Source organism: Pan paniscus, chromosome 3 (genome assembly GCF_029289425.2).
Source record: "Pan paniscus chromosome 3, NHGRI_mPanPan1-v2.0_pri, whole genome shotgun sequence".
NCBI classification, from domain to species: Eukaryota; Metazoa; Chordata; class Mammalia; order Primates; family Hominidae; genus Pan; species Pan paniscus.
The window spans coordinates 121120115-121148041 of NC_073252.2; the positions used below are offsets into that span (position 1 = coordinate 121120115).

Below are 27927 nucleotides of genomic sequence, written 5' to 3' on the forward strand. Positions count from 1 at the left end.
CTACTCCCTCATGACTTATGAAGCCCCACATAACTCTTCTTTCCTTCCCTCGTGTGAAGTTTCCCCTTTCATGACAGACTGGCAGTCTTCACTGAAACCCAGCTGGACTGCATCTCTCCTTAGATGAGACTCGAATGTCATGAGACTTGAGAAAAGCATGAAACAGTCATGTTTGACAAAGTGTCTACCTTGGGAACTAAGTTCTGAGAAATGCTTCTCAATGAAAAGGATTTCTGGTCAAATAATTTGGGGAAAAAGCTTTGCTATGGTTTGGATATTTGTCATTCCAAAGCTTATGTTGAAATCTGATCCCCAATTTGGAGATGGGGTCTAATGAGAGGTGTTTGGGTCATGGGGTCAGATCCCTCATGAATGGCTTGGCCTCCTCTGGTAGTGAGTGGGTTCTTGCTTTATTAGTTCCCACAAGAGCCGGACACCTCTCTGCTCTCTCTCTTGCTTCTGTTGTCTCACCATGTCGTCTTTGCACACATGGCCCCCCCTTTCCCTTCTGCCATGAATGGAGGCTTCCTGGGCCCCTCCCCAGATGCAGATGGTGGCATCCTGCTTCTTGTACAGCCTGCAGAATTGAGAACCAAAAAAACCTCTTTTCTTTATCATTTTAATCACCCAGCCTCAGGTATTCCTTTGTAGCAACACACACAGACTAAGACAAGCTTCATAACACATCTCACTTTTGGGTAGTCAACTGATCTCAGTAATCAAGGTTAAAATAAGCTTGGGAGGGGCCCTGTGCTTAAAAAATAACCAACCAACCACAACAACAGCAAACACTAAACTAGGTTTAACTTCATCTCACCAAGAACTTCCAGATAATTTGTATTCATTTGTTGCATAACACTGGTAGTCCCTGGAACGGGCTTTGGGAATTGCTGTCCTAAAGCATCCTAGCTACCTTCAAGGCTCAAGGAAATCATAGTAATTTAACAGAACTGTTTAATCATGTTCCTTGGAGATGTAAGTAATCTCTATTATGTTTAAATTTTTACACTGTCATTCTGAAATAGATGACACCTAGAACTCAGGTTGGATTATTATCCTCAAGCCCCATTATGCAGAGACCATCTGGCTGTTGTACTTGAGAAAAGACAGTTACTACAATGAATCAAATCTAGGTGGTGAAATTAGAAAGAGCCAAACTGGAAATGTTGTAGAATAAGGCCAGCTGACCCCAGAATGGTCTTTTAAAGAAACAATACTGAGATGTGGCCCTCAAATGCACTCATGTAAAGAAACTTGAGGGCTGGGTGCAGTGTCTTGCACCCGTAATCCCAGCACTTTGGGAGGCAGGTCACTTGAGTCCAGGAGTCTGAGACCAGCCTGGGCAACATAGTGAGACCTCGTCTGTACAAAAATGAAATAAAAATTTAGCCCGGTGTGGTGGTGTGTGCCTATAGTCCCAGCTACTCAAGAAGCTAAGATGAGAGGATCAACTTGAGCCCAGGAGTTCCAGGCTGCAGTGAGCAATGACCATGCCACTGCATTCCTGTCTGGGTGACAGAGTGAAACCTTGTCTCAAAAAAAAAAAAAAAAAAAAAGAGATAGGAAAAAAAACTTGATTTGATTGTGCCTTCAGAGGTTATCAGATTCAAAACAACTGATTTCCATTAGGAAACATCACACAAGGTTGATGTATAAACTAGAATGTGATGATTGCTCTCTAGTAAGAATAGACACGTCATGGGCAGCCATACGGTCATAGTGGCTAATCAGTACACTCTCTTCATGGGAAAGCTGCATAGGAAGCCAGAAATTATCATCATAAGGCTGTTTCATGAGCAAGAAATCTGAGCAAGGGAATTTCATTGGATAGCGGTGTTCACTAGAGCCATAGACTTTCCAAATAGAATAATAACTACCCTGGCGGGTCCACACATACTTGTCTCCTGAAGATGCACTGTATAGTCTTCCTAAGTGAGACCCACTTTCACTACATTTTGAAGACTGTTCCTATTGGGAAGGAAGAAAGAAGGGTTCCAAACCAGGTTCCAGGCCTGATTTCATGCTCTAGTTGTCAGGGTTACACTTGGTTATTATCTGGATCATCTAGACTTGATGCTTCCTGTCTCCAAGAGGGTGCTTTCTGCAGACGGCTAATCACAAATACCCTATTGCTCTCAGACAGTATGTCCATATATTTGGGCAACCTTATTTCCCTCCATGCGTCCTGACTATTCTATGGTCCTGCTTGGCTGTCCGGACTGGTCTGTCTTTGGTTAGAGGCATGCAGAGAGAAGGGAGAATGTAAAGATAATGCCCCTTACAGATTCGCCATTTAAGAATTTCTCTATACAAATAACTTTCTTCCCCAGTCTGGTCTGCTTCTTGTGTTAATTCAAGGCAACTGAAGCCAGCAAATACAGAAATACTCATTTGCTAAGCTCCTATTATGTCTAAAACAATATGTTTAGCACTGTTGAGCAATTTGAAACAGAAAGACAGGAATTCTGACCCATGTTTCAGAGTTATGCCTCTCATGAGCCGTGCAAGGTCCACATACATTTGTATCTTGCCACAAGGTCAGACTTTTATTGATACTGTTTCAATCACAAAAACCATGAGCTCAATGGAGTTCCCAAGAAAGAGGTTCTCCTCAGAACTTCCCATTCACTCGGTAGTCAGAATAGCGGGCACACAGGCTCAAGCCACTCCACAAGTCAGTCAATACTGAAAACCATATGTAATAGAATACGTGGTCACTATATACATGTTAAACATTCCACAGCTCACAAAGTAACATTTAACATCAAGAGAAAAGGGAGAGAAAAAAGAGTTAATGAACCATTGCAGGGAGAACAACGAAGACAAAAAGAATCTCCTGGCTTGGCCTGGGCAGTCCCTCAGTCTCGCAAGGAAGAGTCTTTGATGTGGGCAGAGCCTTTGTAGGCAGATGCCAGGTGCTTATCGCAACTGATAGCAGGACTGCGTCAGTTGTGTTGAGCTGCTGAAGCCTTACTCTTTTTATGGCCACAGAGTCCTCTGGTGAGGACTGATAGTGGAAGAATGTGCTTGTTTGTATCCTTATCTGGTTGGATGTAGTCATTATTTGTTAAGCAAAATATCTTGTCCCTGTTGGCAAAAAGTGTCATATGAAGTATAAGATACAGTTTTTTTTTTCTAAGATGGAGTTACTTATGTCAAGGATGCTCTATACCATGCCCATTTACTGAGCTTACCAAATAGTTCTCAAAACATCTCTGAGTGTGCACCAATTTTATTCGCACCATGGAATTGAAACTGCTTCCCCCGTCTGCTTCATCCCATTTCTCTGGTACCTTTACTGTCACAGTCTTATTCTGTTTCTCTCCTAGCACTAGACCTAGCTGCTTCTTCAAACTTGAACTTCTATACCCACCCTATCTAAAGCAGTGACCCATAACTCTTCATCTTATTTTGTTTGTTGAAACATTGGTCCTTATCTGAAATCATTTTGCCATTTTATTGTTTAATCTCTGTCTTCTCCATCTAGAAAATTTCAGCTCCATGCCTTGGTCACGATGGTGCTACTGTGTCCTTAGTACCTAGAGCAGACTTAGGACCCAGTGGGAGCTCAAGAAATACTCACTGGGAGTGTAGTGACGGAGCAGGGAGAAGTGAGTGAGTCAATGAGTCTGATCTTGTAAGCACCACACCTGAAAGCTTCTGTCAGAGCCTGATTGCAGAACAGCAGGGCATGCGTATTTCTTTGTTCTACAAGACGACATTTCTAGTAGGTGGTAGCAGGTGGTGCTATTGCTCTGTCAAAAGAGCCACACTCAAAGTCCATGTTATTTCACAGGCCCTAGGAAGTAACTTACTGGCAGAAACAAACAGGTCTTGGTTGACATAGAACTAAGTGGGAAAACAAGTGAGAACTTACCTTTGCTTTGCTCAAGGGCAGAAAGGTTTTAACAGGAAAGAAAGAAGGGACAATGAGTTAGAAATAGGGAATATGGTAGAAGGGGTAATAACAGTGATAAAATAAAAGAATTATAAATTATCATGGGATGGCCACTCCAAGGACATCACATTCAAGCCTCTACCTTTGCTGTTTGCTACAATGGCCCTGAGAAGTGGCCATCTTTTCTCAGTACAAGTTTCCACCATGATGGGGAGTTTCATACAGTGTCACTGATTGCAGCTAATGTTTATCTAGCATCCACTTTGTGTCATCCTGGGCTGCAAGGTGTCCTGCACAGGGTGCACACTGCATTTGCAGCGATGATGACGTGAATGGCAGCTCCTAGATCTGTGTGGCTGGGTGTCGCCAATGCCATGTGCTACCTAAGTTCACCCACACAACCCATCATGGTAGGCACATGGCAGCAAGTGGCAGGGCTGGGAGTTACACACAAAAAGTTCCTCCCTCAAATGAACTGACGCCCTGACTTCATATCACAGCTTTTTTAGCCACAATCCTTAAGTGTTCCTACAGCATTTCCTATCTCTTCCGGCCTTTTCTATCTCAGTCTCTTGTTTATTTCCATCCCCCAATTTTTAAGCTCTTGTTTTAAAAGTATATATGCTGGCCGGGCGCGGTGGCTCACGCCTGTAATCCCAGCACTTTGGGAGGTCGAGGTGGGCAGATCACCTGAGGTCAGGAGTTCGAGACCAGCCTGCCCAACATGGCGAAACCCTTCTCTACTAAAAACACAAAAAATTAGCCGGGTGTAGTGGTACTTGCCTGTAATCCCAGGTACTCAGGAGGCTGAGGCAGGAGAATCGCTTGAACCTGGGAGGTGGAGGTTGCAGTGAACTGAGATTGCGCCACTGCACTCCAGCCTGGCGACAAGAGCTAAACTCCATCTCAAAAATAAATAAATAAATAAATAAACAAATAATAAACCAAAAACACAAAAAAGTATATATCTGCTTATTGTTTTTAACATTCTCCTCCCCTGAATGTAAACTCAGGTGGTAGACCGTGTGCCACCTTACTCACCATCGAATGCCCGCTTTATACACAGAAAGTATTCCATGAATATTTCTGGAAAGCCTAAATGCTCCATAGGCATTTGTGGACGGATGCCTCAATAAAATGAGCCCAGGTCTTCCAAGTATTCTTCCTATGACATGGTACCTATCCTGTCATTTTCCTGTATCATCGTTAAAGTATCATCACAGCAGGCTTGTCTCCTCCCCTTTCTGTCCAGGCTGGCGCCCAAGAATTCGTTAGCTGTGGGGCGAGGAGGCGGCTGAATGAGTTAACAAACTGCCCTTCCAGTCGCTTTGGATTTTGCCTGGACTCCAGCTCCGTGAGGTGCTAGTTAATGTTTAGTGAGCGGCTCTCTTCACTCCCACCCGCAAAGCAGGGCTGTGTCGTGCTGCCATCTCCGCGGCATAAATACTCCCGCCGTGGCTGATTTCAAGGTACCCGAGGGAGGTCGCTGGCCGGGGTTGGGGAGAGCCTCTGACTGTCACAGAGCCTGCTCCACCCCCACCCGTCCCCATAGACAACAGCCTCCCGTGTTCCCTGAGAAACAGCACCTGGCAGAACCCATGCGTCTGCCCCATGCCCACCCTGAGCTTCCCTATAAATCCAGAGTTAAAAAAACAAAACAAAACAAACAAAAAACAGAAATAAGGGGAGTGGGAAGGGAAGAAGAGGGGACTAAATTTCTTGCAGGTCTACTGCCTGCTTCTCATTAGGCCTTTGGGCACATGGGCACGTGCCTACTTTCATGGCTTCCCCGAAACACGTCAGCTTATTACAATTACTTGTTTTCTTCCTCTGGCCAAAATCAGTGGGGAAAAAGGAAGTCGTTCTTTTGTTGCTGTTTTGGTTTCTTTTATTTCACTACATTCATTTCTTTTCTTCCCGCAGCTCCCACAACAGGTGGTGTGACTTACAAAGACATAATTCAGTATCATGCCCTTCAGTGAGCGTGTGGTGTCCCACACAGAAAGCTGGGATGTCCTCAGAGTACCAGGTTTGTGGGAGTTTTTTGTTTGTTTGTTTTTTAGAGTATGCTTCAGAACTGTAATTTATTTACCATGTTTTTGTTTGGGTCAGTGGGAAAGGGCTAGCAATTAGTTATTTTGGCAAAGGTTCAGTTATGCCTCAAAAAGGAACACAGACTTAACATGTTATATAATCACTCTTAAACCACCTCTGGGAAGTTCTCCAAGCCCTGTGTGTCAGTCTCCATTGTGCTTGTCTGGACACAACCTCTACAAGAATTTCTATTTTATAAAGCAGGGTGGGGAAATGCCCAGAGACAGAGCTGAGTCCAATTGCAAGGTGACTTGTTATGGGGGAGCTAAAGGGAAGAGCTTATCTTATCCTGAAATCTACCACATTAGTCTGTAGGTAAGCCCAGGTCCTCCAGACCACTGGACTCTGTATTGGTAAATAACTTTGCTCCAGAATCTAATTATGTCTATGGGTGATTCTTTCAATTTTTATGTAGTAAACTTTTTATTGAAGTCTAACATGCACTTAGAGAAGTGCACAGATGATAAGTATACAACTTAAAAAGTTACCACAAAAAGAATATACCCACTTAACCACTTCCAGGTCAGGAAGTGCACATGACCTGAAGCTCTCACAGCCTTGCCCAGGTACTACAACCACCCCTCTTCCCCAAAGGTGACTACTAACACCTCTATGGAAGAGTTTTCATTGACTTCTCTGATTCTAAACCGAAGTTCTGATTGTTTTTCCATAGTGATCTAGAAGGGCTCTACTTTAACCATGTTTTTAAAACAGGATCAGGAAGTTGGGGCGCATGTGTTGGTCACATTACTGAGTCAGATGCTGTAACCTGGGTGGGGGTCAGGGCCACCCCTAGGACATGCAGGAGTTGGGCATATGTTTTTTGCCAGGTCCCTGTCTATATAAATAATTTTACTTTTTAAAGTGTACTGCAAAATTCATGGTGCCATATGAGATAGAGTGATTAATCATAAAGATTTATAAGAATGGTTAGAGAAGTACTGAAGGGCTGGTTTGTTTCCTAGCCAGTACACCTGGCAATTCTTACTAGTGTCCGGGCACTGTCTCTTCCTCTTCGGGTCCAGGAAATATCTCTTCCTGTTCTTTATGGTCAAGAGTCCCATTTCTGGCAAATTTCGCATTTCCCTCACAAGAAAAGGTAGTAATGCTGTTATTTTTCACAATATCCTAGGACTGTGCCAGACTGAATCATGAAACAATAGAACTCTTCTTGCTTGTTTCGAATGTCATTTATTTAATTCCAATGAGGTTATTACTTGTGATGCTGCATCATCCACCATGACATCTGTGCATACCGGCTTACAATGACACCCTCCAAGTTCCTGTGCCTTGTTGATGGTATCCGCAAATGTGGGAAGTTGTGAATGATGACTTGTTTTCTGGTCATGTTACATTTACCGTTAGGAATTTTACAGCAGTCACATAGAACGATGCATCTTCCAACCCTGATTTTCTTGAACTCTAAGACCATAATCACTGCATTTATAAAATGAGATCTCTTTCAGTGCTGACTACACCCCTGCCTTCTACCCATGCCCACCAGCAGGGAGGATAGTCAAGTGCCATGAGCAGAGAGAAGGGTCCCATTCTCAAGGTAATGTCTGTCCCTCCTCTGGCACAGCTTAATACCAACCCAGAAGAGCATAATGTTACCACATCAATTGGAAGCAAAAGAAAACATCTATCAGCAAGACCTGTTGGCTTTACTTTGCAAGGGCAATGAAAGTTCTTGGACGAGATAGGTGCCGTCATCCCTGAAGGAGTGCCTAACATGTGGGAGGGTGTGGGGGATTGCCCTAGGTAACAGCAGTGCATAGGGTTAAGGATGCCTGCTGCCATCTCCATTGCCTTTAGGATCAAAGGCAGTTCCACAGTGGAAATATGGAAGAGCAAGAGCCAATGCTCAGGTCCGCACATATGGCCCAAGCCCAAGGACCCTCAGTAGCTCAGAGTCCTGAACTCTTCCTGTGTCTGGTATGAGTGAGAGTCGCTCCAAATCAGTGTGTCAATACCATTCTGCTTGATCAGTCGGGGATGATTTCATAATAAAATACCCTGCCCACCACAGGGCTCCAGTTTGATACCATACATGTGAGTCCCAAAACTCCTCATGCCATCTGGCCCACCCCAAGAGCAAAGCAGAGGATCAGAGAATGCCCAAAGGGAAGAAAGAGGGATATATGCCTCCTGATCTGAGTTTGGGTTTCCCTTTCTGAATGGCTCTGCAGACTCTGGCAGGTCTTAGGAACCACGAGGAGACAGAAACTTTCCAGGAAGCCACTCCAAAGTGCAGGACCGCCTGTGGCGTGGGGCCCGGCTCTCTGGGTTGGAAGGGAGGTATTGATGTTACTAAGATTACCAAGGTAGGGCTTCGTGCATCAGCCTTCTTGCTCCCAGGGTCTTCCCTTGCACTCCTTATTTCCTAAATGATCTGCTATGACCCCAAGAAAAAAAAAAGAAAGGTATGTGTGTGGGGTCTTATTAGTAAAGAAGTATGATACTGTAGAACTCATCTATGTCTTCAGGTCAATCTTGGCTATTTGCTACTTACATGTCTTTGGGCATGCTATTAGCCACCACATTACCCAGTTTCCTTATCTATGAAATGGGCATAGAAATAATACTCAATAAAACTCACAAGTTGTTGTCAGAATTAATACGAGATAATATACGTAAAAATATTTTGTAAACTTGTAAGGACTATCCAGATATGCTTGTGTTTTTTCTTAAAGAAACATTTGTATTTTAAAAATATCTGCATGTACTAACTGTCCAGCTGAGTTCTTTCAACTCAATTCATTCTTTTTTTTTGAGTCATAATTTAGAATTTACACTGACATATGATTTGAAATCTATGCCCTGAGTCCAGTAAAGGGTTCCATGGTCCCTTCTATTATTCCCTTTTACTCTTCTTGGACACATGCTTGACTTTGAGTCCCTGATGCTGGCCTGCCCCAAGCACTAACCTATGCATTATATTTACCTTCAATAATATAATCTCAAACTTATCAGGTGTTTTTGTTTGTTGTTGTTTCTTTTTGCTTTTTGAGACAGGGTCTCACTCTGCTGTCACCCAGGCTGGAATGCAGTGATGCCATTATAGCTCACTGCAGCGTTGACCTCCTGGGCTCAAGCGATCCTCCCTCCTCAGCCTCCCAAAGTGCTGGAATAACAGGTGTGAGCCACTGTGCCAGGGTAATCCATCAGTTTTGATAAGACACATTTACCTACATAACCTGGATAACTAAAGAGAGGTTAATCAAGACTGAGGGCATCCTTGGCATAGCCATCATAAGCCCCAAGACAAGCTTGTGGCAGATAGGTGAGAACAAGGAGCACAGTGGGACAGTTTCCAAGTAAGGCTTGCCAGGCAACCCCTGAAGTGGCCCCCAACCATCCCCACCTGCAGGTGTTCACACCTTCATCTAGTCCCCTTCTCTTGAGGGTGGGCTGCCCTACTGGCTTACTTCTGTGAATAGAATACAGAAAAGGAACTGGGATATCACTTCTGTAATTAGACTATGTAAGGCTGTGCCTTTCGCCTTCCTGGTAGACTGTCTTTTTGGCTTTGATGAAGCAAGTAGCCATGTTAGGGGGGACCACATGGTAAGTAATTGAGGGCAGCCAACAGCTCACAAGAAACTGAGCCTTACCAACAATCACATGATCCTGAAAGTGGATCCTTCCCTGATTCCCTCATCTTCTGATGAGCCCCCAGTCCTGCTAACACTCTGACTGGCCCAGCTATGTGAGTCTGTGAGAAACTGTGTGTTGTTTCAAGCTGTTAATTTCGTGGTAATATCTTATGCAGCAATAGATAATAAAGATGAAAAAAATTCTAAAAATTAACAAATGTAAACTTTGAAGACAATCCCCTACTTGAGAAGATTATGTCTTCAATATCTTTAAAAGTGTAGATTAATTCTATTCCAGTGGATACTGTGACAAATACACTTACAAAATTATAAACTCATTTAAAAAATGAGGCTCAGGAATAATGATTTTTTGAATTCATTGTCTATCTTCTAAACTGGTTACCTTTCTCAACTCTGCTATTCCTGCCAGATAAATAATAATAATTATTACTATCATTATTATTATTATTTTGAGATGGGGTCTCACTCTGTCTCCCAGGCTGGAGTCCAGAGGTGCGATCTCAGCTCACTGTAACCTCCACCTCCCAGGTTCAAGCGATTCTCCTGCCTCAGCCTCCCAAGTAGCTGGGATTATAGGTGCCTGCCACCACCCCCAGCTAATTTTTGTATTTTTAGTAGAGACAGGTTTTACCACATTAGCCAGACTGGTCTCGAACTCCTGACCTTACTGCCTCAGCCTCCCAAAGTGTTGGATTACTGGCGTGGGACACCACACCCGGCCTCTGCCAGATAAATTATTATTTTTAAATGTATCTTAGAACCTACACATCTGTTTATTTTATGGTTGAAATGCACTGGAGTTCTCAAGAGGTTGCATGACACAAAGCTTATTAGGGTTACAGGCAGCACACGGTGTCTGGTTCCAGCTCTTTCTGGCATGTCCCTCCTTTATCTCTCATAACCACCAAACATTGCCGGTCCTTCTGCAGTCAGGCTTGGTCCCACTTTCTCTAGTCCCGCCGCCCTCGCCCCAGCTGGCTCCCCCACCTCCCTCCTCTTTGTGGCCCTCAGCATCCCCTCCAACCCATTCTGCCTGCTGCTGTTAGGATGATCTTCCTACAACTTCACTTTCAACCGGCCCCTCCCTTGTTTGGGCATCTCTAAAGCCTACGTGTTCCTTTCCAAATCAAATCCAAACTCCTCTGTCTGCTTTTCAAATCCTCCTGAAACCCAGCCCCAGCCTCTTCCCCACTCCTCCCAGCGCCGAGGCCTGCATCTCTCCTGTTCCCTACTATGATACACTTCCCACCAGTCCTTGCTTTTTAAAAACATTAGGTTAGGCTCTCCTCTCCCCTCCTGCTTTTCCTTCTTCCTTTCTCATTACTTAAAAAAGAACTCCAAAGACTGTCTTAAATTTCATTTTCTTCTTCTCATCACTTCTCATTATCTAATATGATATACTGTACTTCACTTATTCAATTATTTATTTTTATTTATTTATTTTTTTAAGATGGAGTTTTGCTCTTATTGCCCAGGCTGGAGTGCAATGGTGCTATCTTGGCTCACCACAACCTCCACTCCCGGGTTCAAGTGATTCTCCTGCCTCAGGCTGCCGAGTAGATGGGATTACAGGCATGCACCCTCACGCCTGGCTAATTTTGTCTTTTAGTAGAGACAGGGTTTCTCCATGTTGGTCAGGCTGGTCTCGAACTCCCAACCTCAGGTGATCCGCCTGCCTCAGCCTCCCAAAGTGCTAGGATTACAGGCCATTTATTTATTTTTTTAAGAGACGAGTTCTCACTCTGTCACCCAGGCTGGAGTGCAGTAATGCAATCACAGCTCACTGCAGCCTCAAACTCCTGGGCTCAAGCAGTCCTCCTACCTCAGCCTCCCAAGTAGCTGGGACTACAGGTGTTTACCATCATGCTTAGCTACTTTTTAAAATTTTTTTGTAGAGGTGGGATCTTACTTTGCTGCCCAGGCTTGTCTTGTACTCCTGGCCTCAAGAAACCCTCCTTGGCCCCAAAAGCATAGTGATTACAGGCATGAGCCACTGCACCCTGTGCTGTACTTCATTTATTCATCCTGTTTATTGTCTGTCTCTCCCCATAGAATGGAAGCTCCATGATAGCAGGGACTTTTTTCTGTTGTTTTTTTTATTTTTTATTTTTTGGTTTTTACTATTTTGTTCACTGCTATAGTTTCAGGACCTAGAATAATATTCAATAAATATTATTGAACAATATTCAATATTTAACATATTCGATATTGAACAACATTAAATAAATATTTGAATAAATAAGTGGAATTTCATTTGGTCTATAAAGTTCTCCCTCACACTACCTTTTTTTCCCTGCAAATGCCTATACATTTTGATCTGTTTAGCGCTTAATCAGGCCTTAATTGTTTCATGTGTTTCGTTTGGTTTCTCTGTGTTGTAGGATTGTTGTGTTTGTGTGTGGATGTCCAAAAAACTTCCTTCCCCACTTGTTCTAGAAATATACCTGTCACCTCATCCCACCTAACATTTCCCCCAGACCACAGAGGTGAACACAAGGCCCAGTTTGGGTCAATTACAGAACCCCAATACCCTGGCCACAGAGAATGGCCAAGAATGAGTATTTGACCCATCCAAGGGAGGTTCGAGGCCTTTCCCAAGACTTAACCTTTCAGGTTCCTGTAGCTTGTCCTTTCATTCCATAAGCTACCCTTCCAAAAAGTTCTCCTTTTTGCTTAAGTTGGTTTGAGTTAGGTTTCTGTCACATGTAACATGGAAAGTCTTTGTCTTGTACTTTATATTTTTTAATTTTCAGGCCAATACATGCATTTGGTTGAATATAGACTTATTTCATATTCTAAGCTGTAGGTAATTCAATACAGTATATTTTCCCCATATTTTCATAATGATTGCAGGAAACAGTGCATCTGATACTTGATTATGTGGCCCAGCATAATCTATACGAGCAACATAAGATAATAGCAATGTCAGTAGTGATGGAGGGAAAAAATAGATGCAAACGGCTACTTTTAAGTAGAGTACAGAGTATACTTCTTATGGTTCCATTTTCCAGGTGGAAGAATTTGGACTCAAAGAAAGCAAGCATCAGCTCTGGGTTTAGTAGGGGCTTGTTGCAGCTTTCTAAATTCTGTATACAGTCATGTCAGATCTGGGTGAATTCTGATTCAGCTTTTTAATAGCTTGGCCAAGTTATCTACCACCTTACTTCCATTTTTATCATCCAGATAAGTGAAGATAATAACCACTTATTTCCTAGAACTGTTTGAGGATTTTTTTTTTTTTGAGATAATGTGTATAACTGGAAACAGAGCTTGAGGCAAAGGCTTATGTACTTACATTTGTATGGGGGAGTGCAATCCAGGAAATCATGTGTGGGGGTTAAAGGGCAGAGAGGTCGGGAAGGAAGGGGACAGACACACCAGAGTGCATCATCAGGAGAGCCACAGCTCGCTATCAGGTACAACCAAGCCTACCTGTTCTCACAGTTCTGCCTCCCAACCATCTGCAGCTCTCCTACTCTCAGTACGGTTTGTCTGGGTGGTGGAAGGGAGGACACATTATTTACCACTCTCATTGGTTAAAGTTTGCCCACAGGGTGTCTGCTTTCTGCACTTCCGGGTGTATGACCTAATCTTTCTAGAAGCTGACCCAAGAGGCTCCACAATGTGAGCCACAAAAAGTCATCAGCATTCCCTACCTGCCTCTCTGCAGTCTGCAGCATGATGGGCTGGCCAGATGAGCTCTTGCAAGAGCATGGGCACCAAGAGATATCACTGAATCTCACAGCTCAGTGGCAACCACAAGTCCCAGAGCAGGAAAGGGGAGGTCCATGCAGTGTGAATTGAGGTAGTGGCAGGTCATGAGTGACATGAGGAATTGCAAATAGCTGCTGCAGCCGGACCAGCCTGCTAAGCAGGTGGAACACTGTAACAGCATGATCCTGCCAGATGGCAGCAACAAGCTTCCTTCCTACCACAGACAAAATGTTTCATCTACAATCTCCAAGAATGCAGCTGCTGGTGGGCCATCTTGGTCATGAGCAGAAAACCATGGTTGCATAAATCGAGGGGGCCTTCTAAGCTGCCAGAACAGTAACCGTGCCTAGTATGGGGGCCTGAATTGGAAGATGCTCCCATAGTGTCAGTTTCCTTCCTCCCTTAGGTGGCTGAAACATGGAAGGCCTGCAGCTCTGACGTTATGAAAATGAAATTCTATTAAGCACAAGCAATGAGAGATGGCTTAAGTTGACTAAAGGGGATGTTAGCTTTAATATTGTGAAGATGACTGAAACCATATTGGTGAATACTTGAACTCATAGGATAAAAGAAACCTCAATATATAAATATGAGTGCTTTTATTTTACTAATTTTTTAAAGAAATGGAGTCTCACTATGTTGCCCAGGCTGGACTTGAACTCCTGGGCTCAAATAGTCCTCTCCCCTCATCCTCTCAAGTAGCTAGGAATACAGGCAAGAGCCACCGTGCCTGGCTAAACATAAGTGTTATGACTCTCCTTGTTTTCCCTAGTCAGTGGCAGGTGAGCCATCCATTTGGGTAATATTGTTGACCACACACTTGCCAGCATTTCCCCTTTCTAAATACCACCAGTGGTGGCCATGATTTATATCTGACTGTGTCTATGCTCAGTTTCTCAGACACTTGGCTTTTGGGGGTGAGTCTCTAATGCATCGATGCCTTTCGAATTTCTATAATGGTTTGGGGCTTCCTGAATTCTTATTTTTCTATTGAAAGTTTAGAGCTACTTCCTTACCCACCTCTGTCAGGGCTGGCCACTCTTTGAGAATAGACTCCAGAGGCTAGGCGCAGTGGCTCATGCCTGTAATCCCAGCATTTTGGGAGGCCAAGGCGGGCGGATCACCTGAGGTCAGGAATTCGAGACCAGCCTGACCAACATGGAGAAACCCCATCTCTACTAAAAATACAAAAAATTAGCCAGGCGTGGTGGCACATGCCTATAATCCTAGCTACTCGGGAGGCTGAGGCAGAAGAATCACTTCAACCCAAGAAGCGGAGGTTGTGGTGAGCTGAGATTGTGCCATTGTACTCTAGCTTGGGCAACAAGAGTGAAACTCTGTCTCAAAAAAAACATTAAAAAAAAAAAAAAGATTAGCCTCCAGGAGAGTGTGGAGTAGGCTGCTAGTTTGACTATTAAGACATCCAGAGTTCACACACTACCTACTGGGCTTGATAAAGGGACATGGTAGCAACAGTTCTTACAACAAGGTGACCCCACAAGACATCTTTGCCATGAAGTTGACCATTCTTCATGTAGATATTTAATTTCCCAGAGCAATTCTACAAAGATTGCCCAAATCTGGCCACTGGCCAAGTAGCATGAGTTATCAGCTTTTTCCTTACTGTAGAAGCTTTAAAAAACTGCCTCAATGTGTGAGTTTCCTTGGACTGAAAGAAAAAAATAGAACTTAAAAGTTCCAGCTGTCTGAACATTTTCTACTTAAAAAAAAATAAACTGAATTGGACAGGAAGATCATGGTACATGACTCATGGTAAACAAATGCCAAACACATGTTATCTTAATCATCCTGTACAAAATAAGGAAATTGTATGAATCCAAAAAAGAATTATCCAGAAAGGACAAATGAAGGATATCCAGAAGACAAATTTGAAGGTTTTGTTTTTTACAAATTATTAATTTATATAGCTCCAAACAGCCACAGTCAGAATCGGTCGGAACACAGAAATAAGAACATTTAGGTATCCTTCAACCTATATCAATTTCACTCTGTTAGGTTTAGTTAATCAAAGTGTTCATTTAGGAAAGACTCCATTAACTTTTTGCAACCATATCCTGTTTTGAATGATCAGAATCATAACCCTTGCTTTTATAATAAGGAGTATAGCTAAAATCTACTGAGTGCCGTGAATCATGCATGTATTCTGCTAAATGATCTAGTGTAAAAAAATCTGTGTATGTTATCATTCTTTCCTCAGTGGAGTTTTTAATCTAGTTAAATGAATGGGTATTATGCATGTAGTGGTCAATTTTATGTGTTAACTTGATTGGACTAAGGGATGCCCAGATAGCTGGTAAAACATTACTTCTGGGTATGTTTGGAAGGGTATTTCCAGAAGACATTAGCATTTGAATCAGTAGACTTAGAAAAGAAGCCCTGAATAGAACAAAAGGGTTGGGGAAGAGCAAATTCACTCTCTCTTTGAGCTGGGACATCTGTCTTCTTCTGCCCTTGAACTGGAACTACATCACTGGCTTTTCTGGGCCTCCATCTTGCAGACAGATGGCAGATCATGGGACTTCTTAGCCTCCATGATCATGGGAGCCAATCTCTCATAATAAATAAATACATAAATATCCTATGGTTCTTTTTCTCTGGAGATCTCTGACTAATATAACATGTAAATTCCATGTTTCCTGAGGCTGTAGAGAGCTAGTTTGGAACAGGCAGGTAATTCCTTTATATAAGGTACAGCTTCCATAGAGCTGTGGGTAACAAAGTCTCTGATAACTTGGCATTGCCCACTTTGTAACATAATGCGAAATTAACTTGGAGGAGAACTAGGGTACTCTGACAGTTTCTGGAAAAATAAAGGGCGTGCTTTGCATATAGGCCATTGAAGGCCATAGTAGAAGGACAGCAGGGCTGGGATGGATTTGTATGCATTCTGTGTGGGGTTAGTGACAGGCAGAATCTAACAAAAGGACAGCTCTTTTTTTGCTCGGAAATGCTAAAGAATGTAATTCCCCAGGGTGGTGGAAACCAGAAGACATGAAAGGAGAGGGCTGCAAATAGCAGAGAAGATAGATTCAAAAGGATGGCCTATTTTATCAGCATCATGTAAAGAAAACAGTCTTTGGTAAACCTCAGGGAAAGAAATAGGATCAACCTTTGCATATAATTCCCCCAGTGGCATTGTTCAGAAGGAGCCCCTAAGACTTCCTGTAAAATGCCAAAACCAAGAAAGACATCTGAAAGCAGAGAGAATGGAGCAAAAGTTGCTAAGAAGTAAGTAAACCCAGAGGCTGCAGAGAAAGCTGGCAGGAGACTGGGGCAGAGCATGATGGACACCCCTCGTCCCTGGGAGACCACCCAATCCACTCTGATGGAGCAGTTCCTCCAGCCCAGGACTGAAAGTTTAGGGAAGCTCCTGTTTAAACAGAGAGTATCCCCTGGCCCATGAGGGGCACTTGGAGCACAGAGCAACTTTTGACTGCTATTGTCTGATACCCAAAAATGCAAGATGGCACGTTTTCTTCTCTTTCAAATAAAACCACCCTTTGCCCCATTGTAAACATTATGCTTGCAAGTGGGGAATTAGAGCCAGGTACTTACTGTGATCTTTAGGAAGATAATTTCACAGGTTGCTCACCAAAGGCCAGAGCCAATAAATTGCCCCATCCTTGTAAAGGGGCCTGGGCCCACAGAAGCTTTTTTGTGCAATATTCTTAGTAGTAACCTTAATTTACATTTTTTTCCTGCCCACACTGGGCCCATATTCCCACAAGATGGTGTTCAGCAGGAGCTGGTGGCAGCTGCCTCCTTTAGACAGCAGACTAAGGCATATTCAAATTCACCATAGGCCCCATCACTCCAGATTAGGTAACTTACCTTGAGGCTGCAGAACTGTCACTTATCAGAATGCTCATGTTGTTTTTGTTAGAATAGAAAACCATCTCAGTACCCATATCTCTGAAAAAAGAGAAGTGAAAGTAGACTGAGAGGGCTGTGTGTTTCTTATACCTGGGGCCCTTCACCTGTGTTCGCCACCTGCCTGCCTCATCCCTGCAGCCTAAGATGTCCTCATGACATTTTCCCCATGCAACACTTTGTTTTTGTTTGTTTGTTTGTTTTTTGTTGTTGTTTTGAGACAGAGTTTTGCTCTTGAAGCCCAGTCTGGAGTGCAATGGCGTGATCTCAGCTCACTACAACCTCCGCCTCCTGGGTTCAAGTGATTCTCCTGCCTCAGCCTCCCTCAGTATGATTACAGGCATATGCCACCACGCCCAGCTAATTTTGTATTTTTAGTGGAGATGGGGTTTCTCCATGTTGGTCGGGCTTGTCTCGAACTCCTGACCTCAGGTGATCTGACTGCCTCAGCCTCCCAAATTGCTGGGATTACAGGTGTGAGCCACTGTGCCCGGCCGCAACACTTTGTTTTATTGTTAGTGCCAGATATCTCTAGTTTCTTGTTCATCATACCTGCCTCCTCTACCCCAGAAGAATTGTCTAATTATTATAAAAAGTATTTTGCTTACCAACCAATTAATTCTGCAGTCCCTACATAACAAAAATCCTGCCTAACTGAGACAGATTATTTTTTCAAATTAGTAAGTTTGAGATTTTAAAGTAGGATGGATATTTGAAATACGTTAAAAAGTCTGGCACCTGCAGCTTCACTCAATGAGAAGTGATTTGGCAAAAGTAAAGCATCCTCAGGGTGGGGTGTGGGAGCAGGAAGAAGGACGGATGCACAGAATCATCTTGTTTGCCATGATCTGTGGCACAATATTCATATTTATTATTTACTCATTAAAATATTGGGTGTTTTCATGTCCTAAGGATTGTTTTTATTGCTTGAGTTTATAGTTGCAAAGCGATTACAACTGAGAAAGAAATCTGAATCCATCTATATCTATACCAGGCTCTAAAGCTTTCATTTGAGAATGAGCTGAAGATAAAAATATGCCATATTTCTTTCCGTCCAACATTACAATTTTTTTATTTGAATGCCTGTCTATATGTGGTTGTAGTGGGAGAAAGGTAGTTGCTGAAGAAATTAGGCATAGGGTAAATATTTGTTAATTGAATGAATGAGTGAACATGAGAGGTAACATCCAGAAGATTGACTCATAGCCCAGAGCGATTGGCAGTCAAGGCTGAGTGGAGATGATGGTGTTATGAAAGGCACACAGGTGTTAGGATGGCCCAGGTGAACTATGCAAACCCAGTGGCATCAGTTACTCACCAAAACTGGAGGGGAGGACTAGGACGACAGACAAAAAATGGGGAAAAAAAAGGGACAAGTAATTGACTTTATGCTGGTAATCATTTTTCCTGGATATTTTGTAGTCTTGCTATAATCACAGAACAATTGTGGTATTGGTCTATCGCAAATATCCCAACTGTACAAACAAGAAAATGTAAGAGAGTGAAGTTACCAGTTCCTACTCACCTAAAAAGAAAGGCCTGACTTTACTCTTCAAATATAAAACTATACAATTTTCTTTCTTTCTTCTTTTTTTAAAAATTTAAGTTCAGGGGTACATGTGCAGGTTTGTTATGTAGGTAAACTTGTGTCATGGGAGTTTGTCATACAGATTATTTCATCACCCAGGTATTAAGCCTAGTACTCATTAGTTATTTTTAAATGTTTTCATGTATGTAATCCACTGGTCAAGTTACAGTTTGTGGGCTTTCATATTCCACTATACCCTGCCATGTCAAACAAACGCAGCTCAAGAAGAGATGGAGATTTCTGTGTGAATGTAGCTGCACTCATCAGCATTCCCCCCTTGCCTCCTGGAAATCATCCAAAGGCAACAAGGAGAATGAAAAAAAAAAAAAAGAAAAAAAGAAAGCATGCTCCATTTTTGGTGAAACTAGGAGACAGGTATATTCTCCACACTCTAAAATATGTAAAAGGCCACCAAATGCAGCTGTTAGTAGGAGGAAGAAGGGGAAAAGTAGAGAGAAACTTTATTGGGTAAGAGGGCCCAGGGTGAAAGATCTAAGTTAGTGCCAGCAAAAATACACTTACTGAAGGTGAGAGGCACATCCTGAGGGGTGAAAGCTTTCCCCCTGTGTAATAGATTGTATTATTTGCTCAACATATTGACTGATCCACCCCACTAGTCTCTTTCCTGTCATCCTGGCCCTTCTGCCCCTCCATGGACAGAAATATCCTTGCTAAAGATTGATCTTTCCCACCCCAATCGCCTCAGGCATGACCATGAAACTTGCTTTGTCTAGTGAAAAGTGAGTGAAGTGACAGGTACCACTTTTGAGCAGAAGCTTTAAAGAACCAGCATATGATTCTACCCCCTCTCTTTCCTCCTGCCAAAGACCGGCAGTGTCCCAGAGAGGGGTATTTGAATAAAGATGCTGCGTTGTACAGCACAGTCAACCCTCAGGTCACCTTCAATGGCAGTGAAATGAGTGAGAAATAAACCTTTTTATAAGTCACTAAGATTTGGGGGACATTTGTTAGCACAACATAACCTAGCCTATGCAAATTGATACAAATGTTTTCAATAGGAGGTACAGTGATTATGATGAGCTGGGTTTGTAGCAGGAGACTCCTTGGATCTGGGTTGGTTCAGAAGAGCAGAAAAGATAGTTACAGGCAAAAAGCCACGTGTGCAGGAAGAAGTCTATCTATCTTTAGAGCAGCAGCAGCAGAGAGGCAGCAACTAGCCTGGAAAACTAAGGGGAAATATACTCGTTTCACCATTGCCTATAGTAGGGCACCAGTAGATGTTGTCTAAAGAATAAAAGACTAAGGTTAGTAAATGAGGTAACAATAACAAAAATCAAAAGACTACAACAAAAATAAGAACCTTTCTAAATGCTAGAAGAATAACATGCAAAAAAACACAAAACAAAGAATTCACGTAATGGAAGACTTCCAACAACAGTATAAACTGAATTGGCAGGATCACTTGAGCCAGGTTTCAAGGCCAGCCTGGGCAACATAGTGAGACCCTGTCTCTAAAAAAAAAGCCACACACACACACGTACACACACACACACAGAGAGAGAGACACGCACCTAAAAACGCAATGAAAACAACACAAAGGAATATTTCAGAATAATGCCCAAACAAAAATAGGCTAAACTTACAAATGAAAGAAAAAGAGATTCTGATTTGGTCACTATGTTGATGGACTCTAAGATGGCCCTCTGTGACCTCTGCCTCCTGAATACATGCCTTTGTATAGTGCCTGCCACTTTGGGAGAAAGGGGAATATGATTTGCTTCTAACCAGTAGAATATGGCAAAGATAATGGGATGTAACTCTCTTAATCATAAGTTACATAAGACTCCATCCTGCTAGCCAGCTCTCTCTAGAGACATTTCTTACTGGTTTGATGAATTAAGCAGCCATGTCAGGAAAGCCCCTGTGATCTCTGCACTTGGCAGCCCCTAGGAACTGTTGTCTTCTAGGAGTGGGAGCGGGTTCCAGCTCCAGCCAACAAAAAGCTGGAACCCTCAGTACTATAAGCACAAGTATACAAATTCTGCCAATAATCTAAGTGAGCTTGGAGACCATGCTTCCTCAATCAAGCCTCCAGCTCCAACAACCTTGAGGGCAGCCCCATGAGATGCTAAGCGCAGTACCCAGCTAGGCACAGCTGACTCCTGGCCTAAGATAAGCCATCAGATAATAAATATATATGCTTCTAAGTTCTACGTTGTTATGCAACAACAAAAAATACAACCACAAAGCAAAATTCCATTTCATGCTATATGCAAGAGATATATCTGAAAGAAAATGATTTTAAAATGTTGAAAATAAAGGATGAGGAAAGACATGTTAGGAAAATGCAAGGTAAGCACAGGTGCAATCATCAGAGGGGAAGGAATTCAAGACAAAACCATTATTTGAGGCAAAGAGGAATACTACAGAGTACAATTCAAAATAAAGCCCTCAGAGTCATGGCTTCACTATACCAAATAACATTGCCTCAACTTTCATAAAGCAGAAATGATAAGAAATTCAAAAAAGTTGATGGAAGTATGCTACTAGTAGATTTGTTGGCTTTCAGTTCATAAGAGATCAAGAATTCCAAAGAGAAAAGGTACAGAAGACCTAAATAATATAATGAATAAGTAGATAGATCTGTAATATATAAAGCTTTCCCTCCTAGGAATAGAGAACATATCGGGCTGGGCACGGTGGCTTACACCTGTAATCCCAGCACTTTGGGAGGCTGAGGTGGGCGGATCACAAGGTCAGGAGATCGAGACCATCCTGGCTAACACGGTAAAACCCCGTCTCTACTAAAAATACAAAAAAATTGGCCTGGCATGGTGGCAGGCACCTGTAGTCCCAGCTACTTGGGAGGCTGAGGCAGGAGAATGGCGTGAACCCGGGAGGCGGAGCTTCCAGTGCACTGAGATCGCACCACTGCACTCCAGCCTGGGTGACAGAGCAAGACTCCATCTCAAAAAAAAGAATAGAGAACATATCTTTTGTTTAAGTGCTCTGAACTGAAACCTTATACTAACCCACAAAGGAAACCTCAATAAATTCCTAGAAGTTTAAAGAATATATGGCTGGGTGCGGTGGCTCACGCCTGTAATCCCAGCACTTTGGGAGGCTGACGTTGGTGGATTATGAGGTCAGGAGTTTGAGACCAGCCTGGCCAATATGGTGAAACCCCGTCTGTACTCAAAATACAAAAATTAGCCAGGGATGGTGGCATGTGCCTGTAGTCCCAGCTACTTGGGAGGCTGAGGCAGGAGAATTGCTTGAACCTGGGAGGCGGAGGTTGCAGTGAGCCGAGATCATGCCATTGCACTCCGGCCTGGGCAACAGAGCGAGACTCCATCTCAAAATAATAATTATAAAAAAGAATATGGATAAAATTGTCTGATTTTGATGAAAACAATTCATTTATTAACAACAATAAAAACCTCTACCACATGGAAATTAAAAGCAGAAAGCAATAAAACGTGCACTTCTTGGCTCAAAGAGAAAATACAAACTGAAAATTAGAAAATACAAAGATTAGAAAGACTACATATGAGAACATAGGTGATACAGCTAAAACAATTTTTTTTTTTGAGATGGTGTCTTGTTCTGTCACCCAGGCTGGAGTGCAGTGGCACAGTCTCAGCTCACTGCAAGCTCCGCCTCCCAGGTTCACACCATTCTCCTGCCTCAGCCTCCCAAGTAGCTGGGACTACAGGTGCCTGCCACCATGCCAGGCTAATTTTTTTGTATTTTTAGTAGAGACGGGGTTTTACCGTGTTAGCCAGGATGGTCTCGATCTCCTGACCTTGTGATCCGCCCGCCTCAGCCTCCCAAAGTGCTGGGATTACAGGCATGAGCCACCGTGCCCGGCTGCTAAAACAATTTTTAGAGTGAAACATCCTATCCTTAAATGCTTATATCATTAAGCAAAAAAAGAGTGACTATAAATTGTCTTAAGAACAAGACGATATACTGAGAAATGCAAAAGTAGAAAATAAAATAAATAAGTAGAAAAATAAAAGTAGAAAATAATAAATTGGAAAGCAGAAAACAACAACAAATATAAATACATTCAAAATGAGTTTTCGATAAATGGAATAAAATAGACAAATTGATAGCTGAACAATTTGTTCACAGATAAGGACATATGCATGATCATTAATACAATCTCAAAATATGTTCTTGTACTACTACAAGACAAATGTAAATTAAAACCACACAGAAGTACCATTTTTTTACTTATCTGATTGACACACATTCAAACACTTGATGTTGCACTGTGTAGGTCAGGCTTTGGGGAAATAAACTGTCTTTAACTGTTCTAATGGCTGTGAAAAATTGTACGATGCCTAAAGATGGGCATTTGGAAATAGAGATAGCAAAATGACAACATAAGCCTGGCCAATCCACTTCAAGGATTTTATCCTGAAGATACATTCATATAACAATGAGGAAGTTTACTCATTGAAGCATTGCTTGTTATAGAAAAAGATTAGAAAAAACCTAAATGCCCATAAGTAGGAGACTGTTAAATAAATTATGAACTACATACAGTATACTGTGCAGCTGTAAACAGGAGTGAAGATATTTATCTGCTGATGTGAAAATATGTCCAAGATATAATATTATGTCAAAAAGACAAGGTAAAAAAGCAGAATATGTTACCATTTATATTAAAATGGTGGAATAAATTGAAAAATGCATATATTAATAACTTCTGGTCTGAACATTAAAAATTTTGAAAGGCCACTCAAGAACCTAATAGCTGTGGTTGCTTTTTACTTCTTGAGGGGATTAGGAACTAGGTAGATGAAGAATTTTTGTATGTTTTAATACTTTTTAATTTTGACACATAAAAATATTACCCAGTCAAAAAATGTAAAAAATAATTTCTAAAAAAACTATAAAGTTTTGAAATTTGCTATGTGATGCTAGATTGAAGCACAGATTAACAATATTTTTTCCAGAAAAGGCAATCTTCTTCATAGCATATCATTTTGCAATTTATTTCTTCTATGATAAGAGTCTATGGCCCAGATATAGTATTTCTTAGTAATAATTATAACTGGAAGTTTAACTGTAAGGTATGGATCTCTTGATGGAATATGAAGATTAAACATTATCTTAAAATAATTGTGAATATCAGTAAACATTATGGGAACTCTATTTTACATATCCATATTCATCTACTTTTTAATAAGTTGATATACACCCCCATGGTTTGTTTATAAATACTGCCATGGACTGAACTGTATCCCCCCAGAATCAATCATATGTTGAAGCCCTAACCCCCAATATGACTGTATTTGGAGACAGGGCCTTTAGGAGATAATTAAAGCTAAATAAAGTCATATGGGGAAGGGTCCATTATCTGTTAGGATCAATGACTTTGTAACAGGAAGAAAAGAGCTCTCTCTCTGTCTCTCTTTCCCCGCCATGTACACACAGAGAGGAAAGGTCATGTGAGGAAGCACCAAGTAGGTGGTTGGGAATAGAGTCCTCGCCACAAACTGAACCCTGCCAGAACCTGGATCTTGGACATTGCAGCCTCCAAAACTGTGAGAAAAAAAATTTATGTTGTTTAAGTCACCCATTCTGTGGAATTTTGTTATGGTGGCCCTAGCAGACTAATACAAATACATATGTATACAAAACAGATGATCAGCACCAGTGTCTGTAGTAGTCAATCAGTAGGATGAGACTCAAATTAAATATGGGTGGAGTCTGGACACTGTCAAATGAGCTGTATTTTGAGTCTTTGCAGCTAGAAACTTAAGAATAAGACAGTCCTGTAATAAAGATGCCTGATATAGTTCGGGTGTTTGTCCCCTCCAAATCTTACGTTGAAATGTGATCCCAAGGGTTGGAGGTGGGGCCTAGTGGGCAGTGTTGGATCATAGGGACGGATGCCCTTGAATGTGGTAGTGCTATCCCCTTGGTGATGGGTGAATTCTCACTCTATTAGTTCAAACAAGAGCTAGTTTTAAGAGCCTGGTACCTCTTCCTCCTCTCTCACTCTCTCTCTTGACATGTGATGCACTGACTTCCACTTTTGCCTTCCACCATGATCATAAGCTTCCTGAGGCCTCACCAGCAGCAGATGCTGGCACCATTCTTCCTGAACAGCCTATAGAACTGTGAGCCAAATTTCTTTTCTTTATAAATTACCCAGTCTTAGGTATTCCTTTATAGCAACACAAATGGATTAAGACAATGCCCAGTTGAGCACACCAGGCCCCACGGCATAGGAAGGTGGATGCCAGCTCTGGAAGAGGGTTGCCGCTCGGTCTCGGGAAGTTGACTGTGCACTACCTGCATCCAAATTCTGGATGTGCTTATAGAAATGCAGATTCTTGTGCCTCCACCATCATCATAATCTCTGGGAGTGGGGTCTGTGAATCTTAAACATTCTTATCTCTGCCCTATGGATGTTGGAGAAAATGAATTTAATACTAACAAACCTTCTTAGGAATAATAATAGTGACTCTCAGCTAAAATTTGCTGAGAACACAGTTTATGCTGTGTATTGTCATCAGCGTGGATCTCATGTAATTTTCCTAGAGGAGATTTAGATAAATGAGCACATTTCTCTAGTACTAAAACCTACATTTAAAAGGAGGTAACAGGTTGGGCGTGGTGGCTTATGCCTGTAATCCTAGCAATTTGGGAGGCCAAGGTGGGTGGATCACCTGAGCTTAGGAGTTTGAGACCAGACTGGCCAACATGGTGAAACCCTGTTTCTACTAAAAATATTTTTTAAGAAAAAAGCCAGGCATGGTGGTGTGCACATGTAGTCTCAGCTACTTGGGAGGCTGAGGCCGGAGAATCGCTTGAACCTGGGAGGCGGAAGTTGCAGTGAGCCAAGATCGTGCCACTGCACTCCAGCCTGGGTGACAGAGCAAGACTCCATCTCAAAGTAAATGAATTAGTTAAATTAAACTAAATTAAAAATTACAGTAAGTAATTGCCAAACAAATTGAGGTGCTTTCACATTATTGAGCAATGGAAACTAGACCATGCATGAAGCCTTAGGTAATTTAGTTTAAGTTTAGTTAAGTATGTATTTTAATTGTTCTAAATTTTGGCAAAAGTGAAATAAATGTTTAACTTCTAGCAAAAGGGAAATAACAGGTGTTTGTAAATGTGACACTACTAAATAATGTATTAAAATGACTGCAAAATGAAGATCTGTGAAAGATAGTTTATTAAGGTTAGGAAATGAGAATATGAAATCACCCATTGATTTTTAATCAAATGAGCTAAAGGAATTAGAAACTATTAACAAATCTTTTTGCTATCCATGGATAAAATACACTATTTCATTCCAACGGGCAAAGGTTTATTTCATCTGTCACTTTATTGGTCACACAAGACTCCCACTCTACATTTAAGAAGTTGAAAGACCAGGCGTAGTGGCTCATGCCTGTAATCCCAGCTACTCAGGAAGCTAAGGCAGGAGGACTGCTTGAGCCCAGGAGGTCAAGGCTGCAGTGAGCCATGTTCATGCCACTGCCCTCCAGCCTGGGCAACAGGCTGTCTCAAGAAAGAAAAAGAAAAAGAAAGAAAAAGAAGAGAAGAGAAGAGAAGGAAGGAAGGAAGGAAGGAAGGAAAGAAAGAAAGAAAGAAAGAAAGAAAGAAAGAAAGAAAGAAAGAAAGAAAGAAAGAGAAAGAAAGAAAAAAGAGAAAGGGAGGGAAGGAAGAATGGAAGGAAGGAGGGAAGGCAGGAAGGAAGGAAGGAAGGAAGGAAGGAAGGAAGGAAGGAAGGAAGGCTGGCTTTCTGTTTAAGTTTAAAGAAAAAGGCCGGGCATGGTGGCTCATGCCTGTAATGATGAGGTCAGGAGATTGAGACCATCCTGGCTAACACGGTGAAACCCCTTATCTACTAAAAATACAAAAAATTAGCCGGGCATAGTGACACATGCCTGTAGTCCCAGTTACTTGAGAGGCTGAGGCAGGAGAATTGCTTGAACCCAGGAGGCGGAGGTTGCAGTGACCCAAGATTGCGCCACTGCACTCCAGCCTGGGCAACAGAGTAAGATGAAAGAAAAAAGAATGGAAGGGAAAAGAAAGGAAAAGCATGCATGTTGATATGTTTTGGGTCTGTGTCCCCACCCAAATCTCATGTTGAATTGTAATTCTCAATGGTGGAGGAAGGGCCTGGTGGGAGGTGAATGGATCATGGGAGCAGACTTCCCCTTGATGTTCTTGTGATAGTGAGTGAGTTCTTAGGAGATCTGGTTGTTTGAAAGTGTGTAGCACCTTCCCCTTCGCTCTCTCTTCTGCCAGCCATGTGAAGCTGGGCCTGCTTTCCCTTTACCTTCTGCCACAACTGGAAGTTTCCTGAGGCCTCCCCAGAAGCAGAAGCTGTACAGCCTTCAGAACCATGAGCCAATTAAACATCTTGTCTTTATAAATTACCCAGTCTCAGGTATGTCTTTATAGTAGTGCGACAATACACTAATACCTATGTCAATTTAGTCTTCTAATTTTGATAAATAATGCCTAAAATTACAAACATAGTTAGTGAATATGGGATAGTTACTATGTGATTGTCTCTCATGGATCAGCAAGGCAGTATACTTGAACATTTTCTATGTGTTATAATTTCTGTTCTAACTTTTGGTTTTTATACCTAAAATTTAGAAATTCTGGTTTAAAAGACTAGAAAGACCATTGTACTGAGATTCAGAAACTGGGTCTCATCCCAGTTTTGATACTTACTGGTTGAATAACTGTAAGAAAGTTTTATTTTTGCTGAGGAGGGAAATAAGAATTTATTGAACACTTATAATATGTATTCAGGCAATTTACACATATACCTAATTTAATTCTGAGAAGAATGGCATAATTAATCTTTTCATTTTATAAACAAAGCCACCATTTTATAAACAAAGACTCAAAGAGATGAGTCACTTGCCAAGATCACTCAGATAGTGGATGCCAGAAATGAGTTTCAAATCTGGCTCTAGTCTGTATGCCCCTAAAGCTATCTCATGTAGACTTTCAGGGATTATGTGTCCTTATCTGTAAAAACCATGAGACTGATGAACTATAATGTCTCTTTATCCTGATAAAGACCTTCCTTTTTTCTCTTGGCATAATTTCTTTCTGAAGTAGTTGTGTTATCAACAGTTCATTGCTTTTCATTGCCATGTAGTATTCCA

General features: G+C 41.9%; 1 long non-coding RNA gene across 1 annotated transcript; it reads right to left on the reverse strand.

Annotated features, from left to right (window-relative positions):
- Positions 1–2533: 2533 nt before the first annotated feature.
- LOC134730209 (uncharacterized) lies at positions 2534–6357 on the reverse strand. Its single transcript, XR_010111873.1, has 3 exons — positions 3878–6357; positions 3584–3755; positions 2534–3087 (listed from the first exon to the last, which is right to left on the reverse strand). It is a non-coding gene; the product is annotated as an uncharacterized LOC134730209 (long non-coding RNA).
- Between the last annotated feature and the right edge of the window lie 21570 nt (positions 6358–27927).